At 52.9% G+C, this 14,409-nt stretch overlaps 1 pseudogene; it reads right to left on the bottom strand.

Annotated features, from left to right (window-relative positions):
• Positions 1-11,753: 11,753 nt before the first annotated feature.
• LOC146193937 (uncharacterized) lies at positions 11,754-13,952 on the bottom strand (annotated as a pseudogene).
• Between the last annotated feature and the right edge of the window lie 457 nt (positions 13,953-14,409).

The following is a 14,409-nucleotide window of genomic DNA, read 5'->3' as shown; positions in this document are numbered from 1 at the left end:
GTTTCCCCTCCTATTCTACGCCACTTTGGTCCGACTGCGCCTACGGAGATCCACACTGACGCCAGGGGTATTGGGCTTGGCGCAGTCCTTACCCAACGTAAGCCTGGCTTCAGCGATTATGTTGTGGCATATGCAAGGCCAAACATTGACGAAAGCAGAGTCTAATTATTCAGTCACAAAAAGGGAATGTTTGGCCATTATTTGGGCCATCGGAAAATTTCGTCCCTATGTGTATAGCCGACCGTTTTATGTCGCGATCGATCACCACGCTCTGTGCTGGCTGGCCTCTCTGAAAGACCCATCCGGTCGCCTTGCTCGCTGGCATCTCCGTCTCCAGGAGTATGACATTCACGTCATTTATCGATCAGGTCTGAAGCATACGGACGCGGATGCTCTTTCCCGCTCGCCATTGCCTAGTGATACATCGTCTGACCACGTCTGTGCTTACGACTTATCGACTCTTGCCACTATCGACATGGCTACCGAACAGCGGAACGACCCCTCGATCAGTGTACTTTTAGATTTTCTAGTCCTACTCCCGGTCATTCATCCAAAGCGCTCGTCCGGCAAGCCCATCCCTTCTCCATTCGTGACGGTCTTCTCTATTGCCGCAATTATTTGCTTGATGGACGGAAGTGGCTTCTAGTCATCCCGCGTCATCTCTGCGGCGACATTTGTGCTGCGTGCCATGGTGACCCACAATGTGCTCACGGTGGTGTATTGAAAACCTATACACACCTACGTCTGCGAGCTTACTAGCGTGGAATTTACCGCTTTGTAGGACATTTCGTGCATCCTTGCGGATCTTGTCAGCGTCAAAAGCCAAAAATCTCCTCAGAAGTCCCCTGTTTCATTGCAGCCGTTACCCTGTCCTGCTCGTCCGTTTGACCGCGTTGGCCAGATCTCTATGGCCCTCTTCCTAATACTGTCGCTAGAAACCGGTGGATTATCGTGGCAGTAGACCATCTTACTCGCTACACTGAAACATCACCGTTACCCTCTGCCTCCGCAAGAGACATTGCTTTGTTTCTTCTCAACAACGTGATTCTTCACCATGGGACTCCGAAGGAACGGCTCAGTGACCGCGGACGCGTTTTCTTGTCCGGCGCTCTTGAGGACCTACTGAAAGAACGCCGCATCATTCATCGCACCGCAACTTCTTACCCTCAGACGAATGGTCTGAAAGAACGCTTCAACCATACTCTGAGTGACATGCTGGCCATGTACGTCAACGACGCTCATTCCAACTGGGACCAGGTTCTTCCTTTTGCAACCTATGCGTACAACACTGCGACACAGACCACCACTGGATTATCCCCTTCTTCCTTCTTTACGGCCGCGAGCCAACCTGCACAAAGGACACGCTTTTTCCCTACCGCCCTGATGTCTCTGAATCGACGCCACTCTCGGACGACGCCCAGTACGCAGGAGAATGCCGTCTGTTTGCTCGTTCGCTTACAACGGAAAACCAGTGGCAACAAAAACACTATCATGACACCGGCGAGGCACCCAACTCCTTGGTATGGCTCTGGGTTCCTGCTACAACCGCCGGCCTTTCAAAGAAGCTTCTTGCTCGGGATCACGGTCCATATACCGAGTCCTTCAAAGAACATCTCCTGTCAACTACGTAGTTGAGCCCGTTACGCCCACTGCGGAATTGCGTCGCTGTGGACGCGAAATAATTCATGTGGACGGACTCAAGCCCTATTACTATCCGTCTGTCCTTCCGGCTCTATGAGTCGCCAGGATGGCTCCTTCTCTACCCGGGGGGAAACTGCAGTGTGGTAATCTTAATCGCTATAGCCACTGACATGCGTCGCGTGCTGGCGCTCTCGAGAACAAAGAAGTTGGTCGTTGTTTTTGTGGTTCGGTACGCCTGACATTCCACTGCGAATTCATCCTGAGCCTGCGTCGACTGAATAAACACACCCCTACAATATATATATATATATATATATATATATATATATATATATATATATATATATATATATATATATATATATATATATATATATATATTATATACATATGTGTGTGTGTGTGGTTGGTTTGTTGGGTTTAACATCCCAAAGCGACTGAGGCTATGAGAGATGCCGTAGTGGAGCACTCCAGAAATTTCGACCACCTGGAGTTCTTTAACGTGCACTGACACTGACATCGCACAGCACACAGACGCCACGCCGTTTCGCCCCCATCGAAACGCAGCCGCCGAGGCCGGGATTCGATCCCGCTTCCTTGGGCACAGTAGCCGAGCGCCGTAACCACTGCGCCACCCCGGCGGGGTGTATATATATATATATATATATATATATATATATATATATATATATATATATATATATATATATATATATATATTGCCAGGGGGCGCTCGGAGCGAAAGATGCGGTAGGGGTGCTGGTGAATTGGGCGCACATCATCGAACGTCACGATCTGGTGCTTGGCAATGGGAGTCTGATGCACTTTTGACGATGATGCAAAACACTCTCCGAATTCGAGTAACAATGAAAACAGCTGTTCGCGCTGGCTCACCGATAGCTCTGAGCTAATATCGAGGTTGTCGAGGGATGTGGTCGGTGGCATGGTTTCTGTAGACAAGCACTCGGAGACTTCAGATATGCGTTCCGCGAAAGCTATGGAAGTATTTCGAAAAAGGTGTCTATACTCGTGCGAAAAATTGGTAACAAGTACCTGGAACTGACCACATTTAAGATGGATCAAACTGCGAGCCACGCAGACTCCCTGCGTCAATAGTAACGAGATTAGTTTCGGCTATTGCATCACCATCGTAAAGTGCATTGCATTTGACATCAACAAAGGGGCTGGTTCGGGGGTGGCAGCGTGACACTGTCCGCATAAACTCGAAGTACATTGAGTGGTCGCTGTATACTGCTAACTGTGTCCAATGACCGCTGCTCGCGAATATCAGGCTTCTGAGTGTTTGAGTGCTTTGCATCGGTGTACGCGGTAGGCTTCACCTGCAATTCGTCGTTGTTGCAGGCGCGTTGTTGCGGTGTCCGTTCCACCGGCAATTCGTCATCGTTGCGGGTGCGTTGTCGCGTCATCTGTTCCACCGGCAATTCGTCGTTGTTGCGGGTGCATTGTTGCGTCGTCTGTTTCACCGGCAATTCGTCGTCGTTGCGGGTGCATTGTTGCGTCGTCTGTTTCACCGGCAATTCGTCGTTGTTGCGGGTGCGTCGTGGTGGCGTCGAGGTAGCGTTATAATCGGCAACCGCGGACTTTTCCAATGTCGATTCGTAGCCTTTCCGTGTCCGCGTCGATGGGGGGTCTCCCGCGCAGCGATGTCCAGCGAGCCTACCCCCGAAGGTCGCTGGTTTCAGTTTTCCCGCTGGGGTCTGGGCAATCGGCTCTGCGCTGCCCATGAGGACCTCGCAGCAGATGGCGAAGGGCGAGCCCTGGGCGACGGTGATCGAGATTGACGCAGACGAGACGGAACACCACGGCGCTGGTCATTGACGAAATCTTCAACGGCTCGGGGCCGTTCGCCGTAGCGAGGCCGCGGAGATTCGGCGCAAAAACCTTCGAGGCCTAGTCGACGGTAGGAACAGCGCCGATATACTGACCCGGTTTGCCGCATTGAAAGCATAAAGGCCGTCGGTCGGGGGTACGCCACTCGTCTTCTTTCTGTCTAGACGGTCGGGAATCCGTTACGTACTGGATCACGGGGGCCGGGGTTGTTGGTGCAGCTACGTTAGCAGGAATGAGGGTCGGCGATTGGGGTGACATATATTGTAGCACCTCGGCGTATGTGGCACGCTGACACTCAGGTGGCGTAAGAGGAGGAGCAGGGGGAGGTTCACCGCTTGGAAACGGAGGCCGGAGCGCTTGCTGCACTTCGTCGCGGACAACGCTCGCAATAGAGGTAGACGCTGGTTGAGGTGCGCCATACAGCAGTCTGAGTTCGTCGCGCACAATCGAACGTACAAGCTCCCGTAGCGCCGATGCGTCCATGCCATGCGATGGTAACTCGGCAGAGACGGGAGGTGGCGTGGACGGTACGATTCTGTACCGAAGCTCGCTGCTGAAGCACTTTTTCTATCGTGGATGTTTCCGCAAGGAATTCTGCGACAGGTTTCGGTGGGCTGCGCACCAGGCCAGCAAAAAGCTGCTCTTTAACGCCAAGCATGAGGTAGCGCAGCTTTTTGTCCTCGGACATTGTAGGGTCTGCCCGCTTGAAGAGGTGTGTCATGTCTTCGATATATGCCGCGACAGTTTCGTTAGGCATTTGAACCAAGATTGGAGAGCGCGTTTGGCCCGTTCGCGGCGTCCTGAGCTACCGTAAGTAGCCGCAAGATGACGCTTGAACTCACTCCAGGAAGACAGCTGGTCTTCATGGTTCTCGAACCATGTCCGAGCGCCATCTTCAAGGCTGAAGTAAACGTTTCGAAGCCGGGCGGCGTCATCCCAGAGGTTGAAGGTAGCTACCCTTTCGCAGTGCTGCAACCAGTCGTCGACGTCTTCATAGGTGTCCCCGTGAAAGGTCTTTGGGACGCGGGGGTTCTGAAACGTCACGTAAGTAGGGGCCGCTCCAGGCATTGCGACGAAATCGTGGCTGCCGGTAGTCATAGCCGATGGGGAAAACTCAGGTGGTAGGCCTCGTTGCCTGCGGCTGGTGCGGTGAACAGGCGTTCCCTCCAATATATGACCAGCACTCCTGCTTAGCGGAGGGGTACGGGACATCAGACCTGGCCTCCACCAGATTTGGCACGGTATTGGAGACTAGGGCTAGGTTATCAGAGCCGGTGTAGGTGGAATTAACGGTCCAAGCTTTTGGTACGTCCTGCGAGTCCGGAGTCGATTCACTTCGTCCTCTTTCTCCGAGCGCCACTTCAACGTCTTTTGCTCCGAGCGCCCTCTGGATATATATTGTTACTTAGCTGTATTCACTGTTCGTGATGAGGATGAAGAAGTGCAACAGACTCCGAGAAGACGACGACATCGGTGAAATCGGTGCCCTCATCAACGTTAGTTGTGTGGACAGCTTTGGGACTGCAAGTCTTCCACGTAACATCTCTTGGTGGAGGTGCTGGGTAATATATATATATATATATATATATATATATATATATATATTGTAACGTAACGTTACAGAGAAGGCGCTCTGGCACCGAAGAACACCAACAGCCAGTCAAGGCAGGACAAAAGCGCAGCACCGTATTGCTTCGTCGTCTTTTCCGAATCGCCCGTTCAAACCTTCGTCGTCTTTGAATGGCATGTGTCATTGCCCCCCTTCTTGGCAGCATCGCCTCGATGCTGCAAATGCTGCTTGATGCGATGAGCTGACAGATAGTATGCTAGGTTGGTATGGGATACCACAGCACAAAACGGGGCGCCATCAGTCTCAAGATTAGTCAGCGGAGCGATAGTGGTAGGGTTTCATCCGGACGACGTGCACAACATCAGTGAACTTGCGTCGTCTGCGGCTTGAGGGATCTTGGGTCGCGGATTCAACTTCATAAGTAACGTCGCTGAGGCGGCGGAGGACACGGTATGGGCCGAAGTACCGACGCAGCAATTTTTCAGAGAGCCCACGATGACGAACGGGCGTCCAAATCCAGACATAGTCTCCAGGCTCGTAGGCAGCGAAGCGCCGTCCCTTGTTGTAACGGTCAGCGTCTAGTTGCTGTTGTAGGTATATGCGCTGTCTTGCCAGCTGCCGCGCTTCTTCCGCACGCTGAGTAAAACTAGCAATGTCCAGGTCAAGCTCATGTTCGTCGTCGGTGTATACGGGCAGCATTGTATCCAGTGGAGTGGTCACTCGACGGCCGAAGACAAGCTCGAAGGGTGTGAGCCGCGTCGTCTCCTGAAGTGCCGTATTGTATGCGCACGTGGCATATGGGAGGATTTGATCCCAGGTCTTATGCTCTATATCCACGTACATAGACAGCATGTCGGCCAGAGTTCTGTTTAGCCGTTCCACCAAGCCATTAGTTTGCGGGTGGTATGCCGTGGCCCGTCTATGGCTAGTATGTGTAAGGTTCAGTACAGCCTTAGTCAGGCGGGCCGTAAAAGCTGCCCCGCGGTCGGTAATGATAACAGCCGGAGCGCCATGACGCAACACGATGTCGTGGACAAAAAACTCTGCTACTTCGGTGGCAGTTCCATTTGTGAGCGACGCGGTTTCAGCATATCGGGTCAAGTAGTCTGTCGCGACAACAATCCAACGCTTTCCATTAGTTGACTTCGGGAAAGGACCAAGAAGGTCCATTCCCACTTGTTGGAATGGAGTTTGCGGTGGAGCGATCGGCTGAAGAAATCCAGCTGGTTTCACGGGTGGAGTCTTTCGGCGTTGACAGTCATGGCAGGTTTTAACGTAGGAACGTACTGAAGGTAATAATTTCGGCCAATAGTATTTTTCCCGAATTCTTGCAAGCGTACGACTAACTCCCAAGTGGCCGGCGGACGGTTCGTCGTGACAAGCGCTCAAGATGTCAGGCCGTAGGTGCGTAGGTACTACGAGTAGAAATGTCTCTCTTGATCTTTCAAAATTGCGCTTGTAGAGAACTCCACTTCGTAGAGCGTATGACTGCAAGCCACGACGAAAAACAAGCGGTACTCTACCACCGCGTCCTTCCAGATAATCGATGAGCGGCGCCAGCTCCGGGTCCTTGCGTTGAAGGTCAGCCATATGGGATTGAGTAATGGCCCCAATAAAGGGAAACTCGTCGGCGTTTTCTACTGCGGTGGAGTCCAATGGCGCGCGTGACAAGCAATCCGCATCTTGGTGTTTATGTCCCGACTTATAGACAACAGTAACGTCATACTCTTGAAGACGGAGGCTCCAACGAGCTAAGCGTCCAGACGGGTCTTTAAGGCTTGCCAGCCAGCACAAGGAATGATGGTCGCTGACAATACGGAAGGGTCGTCCGTACAAATATGGTCGAAACTTGCTGATGGCCCAGATTACCGCAAGGCACTCCTTCTCCGTTGTCGAATAGTTCGCCTCTGATCGTGAGAGTGTTCGGCTCGCGTAGGCGATAACCCGTTCTACTCCGCCTTGCCACTGAATGAGTACCGCGCCGAGGCCAACGTTGCTGGCATCGGTATGTACGTCTGTTGCGGCTTCTTCATCGAAATGGGCGAGAATTGGGGGTTTGTGTAGGCGGCTTCTAAGCTCCTGGAAGGCTTGCTCTTGATCGTCTCCCCACAGGAAGGGTATGTCATCTCTGGTTAGTGCTGTCAGTGGTTCAGCTATCTTAGAAAAATCTTTTACGAAGCGTCGATAGTACGAACAAAGACCTAGAAATCGTCGAAGTGCCTTTTTGTCGGTGGGACGTGGAAAATTTGACACTGCGGTAGTCTTCTCGGGATCAGGGAGAACGCCCTGTGCACTGACAACATGGCCGAGGAAGCGTAGTTCTTTGAAAGCAAAGTGGCATTTCTCAGGCTTGATCGTTAGTTGCGCGCCTTTGAGTGCTTGAAGCACGATGCGCAACCTGTCCAAGTGTTGCTCGAAAGTAGGCGAGAAAATAACAACATCATCTAAGTGCACCAAGCACGATTGCCACTTGAGACCTGATAAAACCGTGTCCATCATACGTTGGAACGTGGCCGGTGCAGAGCAAAGACCAAACGGAAGCACCTTAAACTCGTATAGGCCGTCGGGCGTCACAAATGCAGTCTTCTCTCTGTCTCTCTGATCCACTTCGATTTGTCAGTATCCGCTTTTGAGGTCTAATGAGGAGAAGTACCTGGCATCGCGTAGTCGGTCGAGCGCATCATCAATCCTGGGCAGCGGATAGACGTCCTTTTTGGTCACGTTATTTAACTTTCGGTAATCGACACAGAATCTCAAGGTGCCATCTTTCTTTTTGACAAGGACCACTGGCGACGCCCATGGGCTCGTCGAAGGCTGGATCACGTCGTCCGCAAGCATTTCATCCACTTGCGTTTTAATGGCGTCACGTTCCTTAGGAGAAACCCGGTACGGGCGCTGGCATACCGGTAACGTGGTCTCATCGGTGATGATGCGGTGCTTGGCGACAGGAGTACGACCGACCTTCGAGCCTGTGGCGAAGCAGTCTGCGAAATCGCTCAGAAGAGCCGAGAGAAGATTCCTTTGATCGGGCCTCAAGTCGGGGTTAATTTTAACGGTTTGCAGAGCATGACAAGGTGCGGCCTCTTCTTTAGGGTTTGTTCCGGCGGTGCATAAATGAGGTAAGGCAGTAACATCGTGAAGGACGGCAACAGCAGTGTCCTTGGCGAGATGCCGCATCTCCTTAGCAAAATTTGTCAGGAGGACAGTAGCACAACTGTTCTGGAGTTGTACGAGTCCTCGAGCAACGGCTAATTCCTTCTCGAGTAGTAGCGGAAGGTGCCCATCGGCGATGCCCTCGTAATCGTGGAACAAATCATGCTTTACAAGAACCAGCACACTAGAACGTGCCGGAACCCTCACGTCATCGTCGACTATACGCAAAACGTTCAGACCCGGATCTTCGTTTTCAATGCGCGCCACGGCTCGTTTCGTCGAAAAAGAAACACGCGCTTCTTTCAGGTCAATGACAGCGCCGTTGGTCTGCAGGAAGTCTAGACCAAGGATCAAGTCTTTCGAACACTCAGGAAGCACGATAAATTCTCCGACATACACAAAACCACGGATGCCGACCCGCGCTGTGCACTTGCCTGCAGGTTCAATCAAGTGACTTCCCGCCGTACGAATTTTCGGTCCGGACCAATTTGTCAAAACTTTCTTCAATTCTCGGGCGAGACCACGGCTCATTACAGAATAATCGGCACCAGTGTCGAGTAACGCGGTGACATCCACTCCATCAATCGTTACACACAAATCGGAGGTAGTATGCCGGATGCTGTCGCTACCTGACACAAGTGAAATCTCGCCGGGTCGGCCTGACGATGACGGAGGATCTTCACATTTCCCGACATCAGCGACCCTGCCTCCGAAGGCCGCTGGTATTAGTTTTCCCGGCCAGGGCTGGGAGAGCGGCGTCGGGAAGAGTGGGGACTTGTCGAACGGTTGCTCGTCGGGGACGTAGACCGACGCTCTTGGTAACCGGACGTGACGGGGTACTGTCGTGCTGCAAGGTCGCTTGCAATCTCAGTGGGCCGTTCTGCATTCCGAGGGTAGATGCCCTCCGAGGCGAAACCCCGCATGTTGACGCGGCGGTACGGGCACGCCCGGTAAAGGTGACTGGCTTCACCGCAATGATAGCACAGGGGCCGACGATCCCGGGGCTGCCATACTTGACTTCTACGGGGTGGCTGGTAGATTGGCGGAGGGGAGTAGCGAGGCTGCATGCGGCTCCATGCGAGGTGCTCCATGCGGGGACCCTGCGGCTCCATTGCTGGAGCTGCGGCGTTGATACTATGGTCTGGCGGGGTAGCCTTACTCAGGACGGACGCGTAGGTGGGCCTCGCGTCAAACGTCTGGTGAGGAACGCGCTGCTGGGGAACAACGTCAGCAACTTGCTGAGCTGCCATACGCACCTCGTCCCGGACGACTTCAGCCAATGAAGGAAAAGATGCTGTGCTGCAAGGCATCCGGAGCGCTTGCAGTTCCTCCCGCACGACCGAACGGATGAGATTGCGTAGTGAGTCCATGTCACTGCCGACGTGTACTGGGGGTGCGTCTGACCTAATGATGTTCACGTCACGGTTGTACTGACGGGCTCGGTGTTGCAGCGTTGTCTCCATGGTCGCTGCCTCGCTGAGAAACTCCGCCACAGTGCGTGATGGACTGCGCACCAGTCCTGCGAAAAGTTCTTGCTTAACGCCCCGCATCAGGTGACGCAGCTTCTTATCTTCTGACATTTGTGGGTCTGCACGGTTGAAAAGGCGTGTCATGTCCTCAAAGAACATACGCACGCTCTCGTTCTGGCGCTGAATGCGTGAGTGTAGCGCAGCTTCTGCTCGCTCCCGGCGGTCGGCGCTAGGAAACGTGGCTTTGAAATCACGACAGAAGGCTGCCCAGGATGGGAAGGAAGCCTCATGGTTTTCAAACCATGTCCGTGCAGACTCTTCAAGAGCGAAGAACACGTTGTGGAGCTTACGCTCATCAGTCCACCCGTTGTAACGAGCAACTCGCTCGTAGTTCTCAAGCCAGTCCTCGGCGTCCTCGAACACGTCGCCATGAAAAGAGGGGGGTGTTCGCGGCTGATGACACAGAATGTGGGTGGGAAGCCTGCTCTCAGATGTCATTGCAGCAGGTTCTACGGCCGTCTGAGGGTGCGTCGTCCTGGTAGCGGCCGGAAGGGGTCCAAATTCAGGGGGCTCTCCACGTAGGCGGCGGCCGAGGCGTTGATGTACGGGGGTAAGCTCCGTATTGACAGGTTGATTATGCAGGACTGGATCGATACCTGGCTATTCCTCCACCAGATTTGTAACGTAACGTTACAGAGAAGGCGCTCTGGCACTCTGGCACCGAAGAACACCAACAGCCAGTCAAGGCAGCACAAAAGCGCAGCACCGTATTGCTTCGTCGTCTTTTCCGAATCGCCCGTTCAAACCTTCGTCGTCTTTGAATGGCATGTGTCAATATATATATATATATATATATATATATATATATATATATATATATATATATATATATATATATATATATATAGTAGTAAAACGCTTTATTGAGGCGCACCACTTAGGCGCCTAATACATCGATGGCCTGTTGGATGAGCAGGCGCTGTTCTTCATCCTCGGCACCAAGCCAGTCCACCCAGGTCCAGATAGTATGGGAGGAGGTGGGAAAGAATCCCGATAGCAATGCAACCGGACATGAAAATGGGCAGTGTGAAAGGTTGGCATAAGGGGAAGGGCAGTTGCTGCATGATGGATCACGACGGAATTTGTAGAGATATAGCCGTGCAGGGGTTATGAGTGTGTTCAACTGTATTTGCCATAGTATATGAGCCCCCCGAACGGAAAGATTAGGATTATAGTCGGGGTAGAGCTTGCGGTCTAAGTGAGGAGCATTCTAATATTCGCTGATGGTGGCGCGAAGAGACAGTCTCGACCCGCCCTCCAATTAAGGATCGTGGCCAGGGTATGAACGGTGCCCGGTTACGAGTTTCACGGACGAGCGGGTTCACCAGCTTATTGCCGTCCATCCCCGAGTGTCCAGGGATCCATCGGAGGAAGACGGGGCAAGGCTGCAACGCAACACGCGCAACCTCGAGCTTCGTGGACAGATGACGTGTTAGACGTTTAGATGGAATGGCACGGATAGTCGCCTGGGAGTCGGTGTGTATAATATACTGAGGCACAGGTGGGAGAGGATGGAAACTGAATGGCATGAATGATGGAGAGGACCTTAAGCGAGATAATATCCGGAGGGTGGAGAAAGGGGCCGCTATTGTGTGACAGCGGTAGATACACGAGGATGAAAGAAGACCTGGCTTCCGGACCCGCGAGAAGCCACATGAGAGGCATCCGTGTAAGCGACTTCATGGGTATTGAAGGGCGGACTATGATAAGAGACAGCGGCATGTCGGCGGCCAGCATGCAGGACCGGCGACATATTGGCTGGAAGAGGAAATATACGGAGGTTTGCGGCCTCTGGAGGGGAAGGAGTTGGCAGAGGGACTGACTGGATGGGGGAAATGTTAGCCTGGTTTAGAAGCCAGCATCCACGAACTGTGCCGGAGAGGCGAGCTATCTGTCGGTCACAGTGAAGGGAAAAGAGACCGCGAAGATGATGAAAAAGCCCGGTGGTGGTGGTGAACTCTTATTGCGCCCAAAAACAGGGGACCAGTCAAAGGACCGGTTGCGCTGACTTAGAGGAGGTCGGCGGGGATCCTTTGGAATGCCGCGGCCTCCACCGCGCGCTGCATAAGCCAGCATTTTTCTGCTGGCTCGGAAGTACACAGGAGAGACTCCCACGTCTCTGGGGTGTTTGTGTTGTCTGTGTTGTAATGTGTACAAGTCCACACCATGTGTATGAGTGTGGCCGGAGTTGAGCAGTGTTTACACATGGGGGCTATCTGATCCGGAAAGATCCTGCTGTATAAGAGGGGGTGTGGGAAGCTGCCAGTTTGTAGTTTGCGCCATTGGACGGCCTCGCGTCTTGTTAGATCGCGGTGTGCGGGAGGATATGTGCACCTTTGGAGTCGGTAGTGCTGGAGTATGTTTCTGTGAGTGGTGAGTAGAGAAGCACGTGAGATATTAGTGTCAGCGGAAGCAAGGTGGCTGATCATACTCGCGGCTCGGCAGCTGAGATCTCGAGCGAGAGTGTGTGCCTGAGCGTTTCCGCTGAGCGACTCGTGGGCTGGAGCCCAAAGAAGTAAGCGAGATGTGGAAGATGGTGCTGTAGAACGTAGAATGTGTAACGCCTGGCAAGAGATACGGCCAGCATCTTAATTGCGAATAGCCTGTTGATAGTCACTGATGACGACTATGGTATTAGGTTCGGCTAGCGCTAGAGCAATGGCAACCTCCTCAGCTGCGGTGCCTGTTTCTGCATTGCGAATGCTGCAGGCTGTGTACCAGCTGCGATGAGGGGCGAGAGCTACCGCCACCATCGCTGGCCTCGATGGATGGTAAGAGGCGTCCGTATACGTGACGTCCAGACGTCCGCTGAAGCGTTTCTCGAATTGACGAGCCCGGTCGGCCCGTCTCTCGGCGTGGTGTTCCGGGTGCATCCGTTTGGGAATGGGAGGAATGCCGAGATTTAGACGATATTCCGGTGTAGGTTCAGCGTAACTTGGAGCCGATCTCGGCGGGGAGAACCCAACTTGCTGCAGTACCGCTCGGCCAGCGTGTGTGAGTGAGAGCCGCTCATACAGGGAGGTGAGAGTTGCCTCGATCAGCTCGCTCACGGTATTGGAGATTCCGAGAGCCATGAGCTGTGGACATGGGAAGACCTAGGGCCATCTCGCATGCTTTTCGAAGTGACGTTCGCTTTCGGCACGAGTGAGACGTAAGTAGGGCCCAGAGTAGATGATGCGGGAGCAGATGAAAGCTTGAACGAGGCGCAAGAGGTTGGACTCTCGCATGCCATGATGCTTGTTGGAGATTCGCTTAAAGAGGCGTCCGATCTGTACAACCGACTGGTCGATGCGTTGGATCGTGATGTTGTTGCTGCCATTGTCCTGTAGATGCAAGCCCAAGATCCTGATGTTGTCTGTTCGAGGAATCGGGTTTCCTGGCACCTGGAGGTTGGTGTCAGGAAGTATCTTTGAAGGGCGTCGTCCTGGGGAAGGGATGATGATATACTCGGACTTTGTCGCCGAGCAAGTGAGGCCAACTGTACTTAGATAATCTCCAATCCGTTCGATCGCGGTCTGTAAAGTCTCTTCATTCTGGCCGTCACTGCCGCGTGTGATCGAAAGTGTGAGGTCGTCAGCATAAATGCTGTGATGCAGGTGGGGGATGTCGGCCAGTAGCTTCGGCAGGCCTATCAGTGCGACGTTAAAAAGCATCGGCGAAAGTAAGGCGTCTTGCGGCGTGCCACGGTTTCCCGGAGAGATGATAGAAGGATCTCCAGTGCCGGCTTTAAGTTCCACTGTGCGGTCGGTGAGAGAGTTTCGGATGTACGCACACATGCGATGTCCAACAACGGGAGCTTGAAGTTCTTGAAGAATCGCTTCATTGAGGATGTTGTCGAATGCCTTGGCAACATCGAGGCCGACGACGACTTTCGTGTCTAATGTTCGTCTCATGACTACCTGATGATGGAGAAGCATAATGTCCGGGGCCGCTAAATGAGGGCAGAAGACAAACATTGTGTCTGGTAGAAGATGATTGTCTTCAAGGTATCTTGAGAGTCTGGTCTGGATAACGTGTTCCATTAGCTTCCCAACGCAGGACGTGAGAGAGATGGGACGGATGTTGGACAAGGTTGGTGGTTTGCCCTGCTTGGGGATGAGGACTAGATTGGCGCATTTCTACTCTTGAGGGATGGTACCGCTGGCCCAACATTCTTGAAAATAGTCGGTAAGAGCATGAATGGATGCGTCGTCTAGATTCTTAAGCATTTTATTTGAAATGTGGTCAAGGCCGGCCGCCGAAGTCGTCTTGAGGTGATTGAGTTCTGCTCGGACCTCCGCAAAAGTGATTGGAGCGTCTAGACAGAGATTGTCCGCGCACTGATAGAAGGGGAGGTTGGTTGTTGGTTCAGGGCAGATGTAAGTATTTATAAGCTCTTGTTTGAGCTCGTTAGACATGCCAGGATACTGTTGGAAGATTCGCTCGAGCTGTTGGCATGTCTGGAGCTTGCTTCCTGCTGGGTCGAGTAAATGCCGAAGGAGGTTCCACGTCTTACGAGCGTTTGGAGTCTTGTTCATCTGGTCACATATGTTGTGCCAGCTCTGTCGAGTGAGTTCTATTGCATAGTTCTCGATATTCGTATGTGCGCGCGCCAGTCTGTGCCGGATATCGCGGTCCCATTTCCGAGTGGCAAGTAGAGCTTTGAGCGACTTATTGCGCTCCCAC

The sequence above is a fragment of the Amblyomma maculatum genome, chromosome 4 (genome assembly GCF_055883805.1).
Source record: "Amblyomma maculatum isolate TAMU_Amacu chromosome 4, ASM5588380v1, whole genome shotgun sequence".
In the NCBI taxonomy this organism is placed as follows: domain Eukaryota; kingdom Metazoa; phylum Arthropoda; class Arachnida; order Ixodida; family Ixodidae; genus Amblyomma; species Amblyomma maculatum.
Note: the sequence above shows the minus strand (reverse complement) of the source record. Positions and strands in the feature narration are given on the sequence as shown.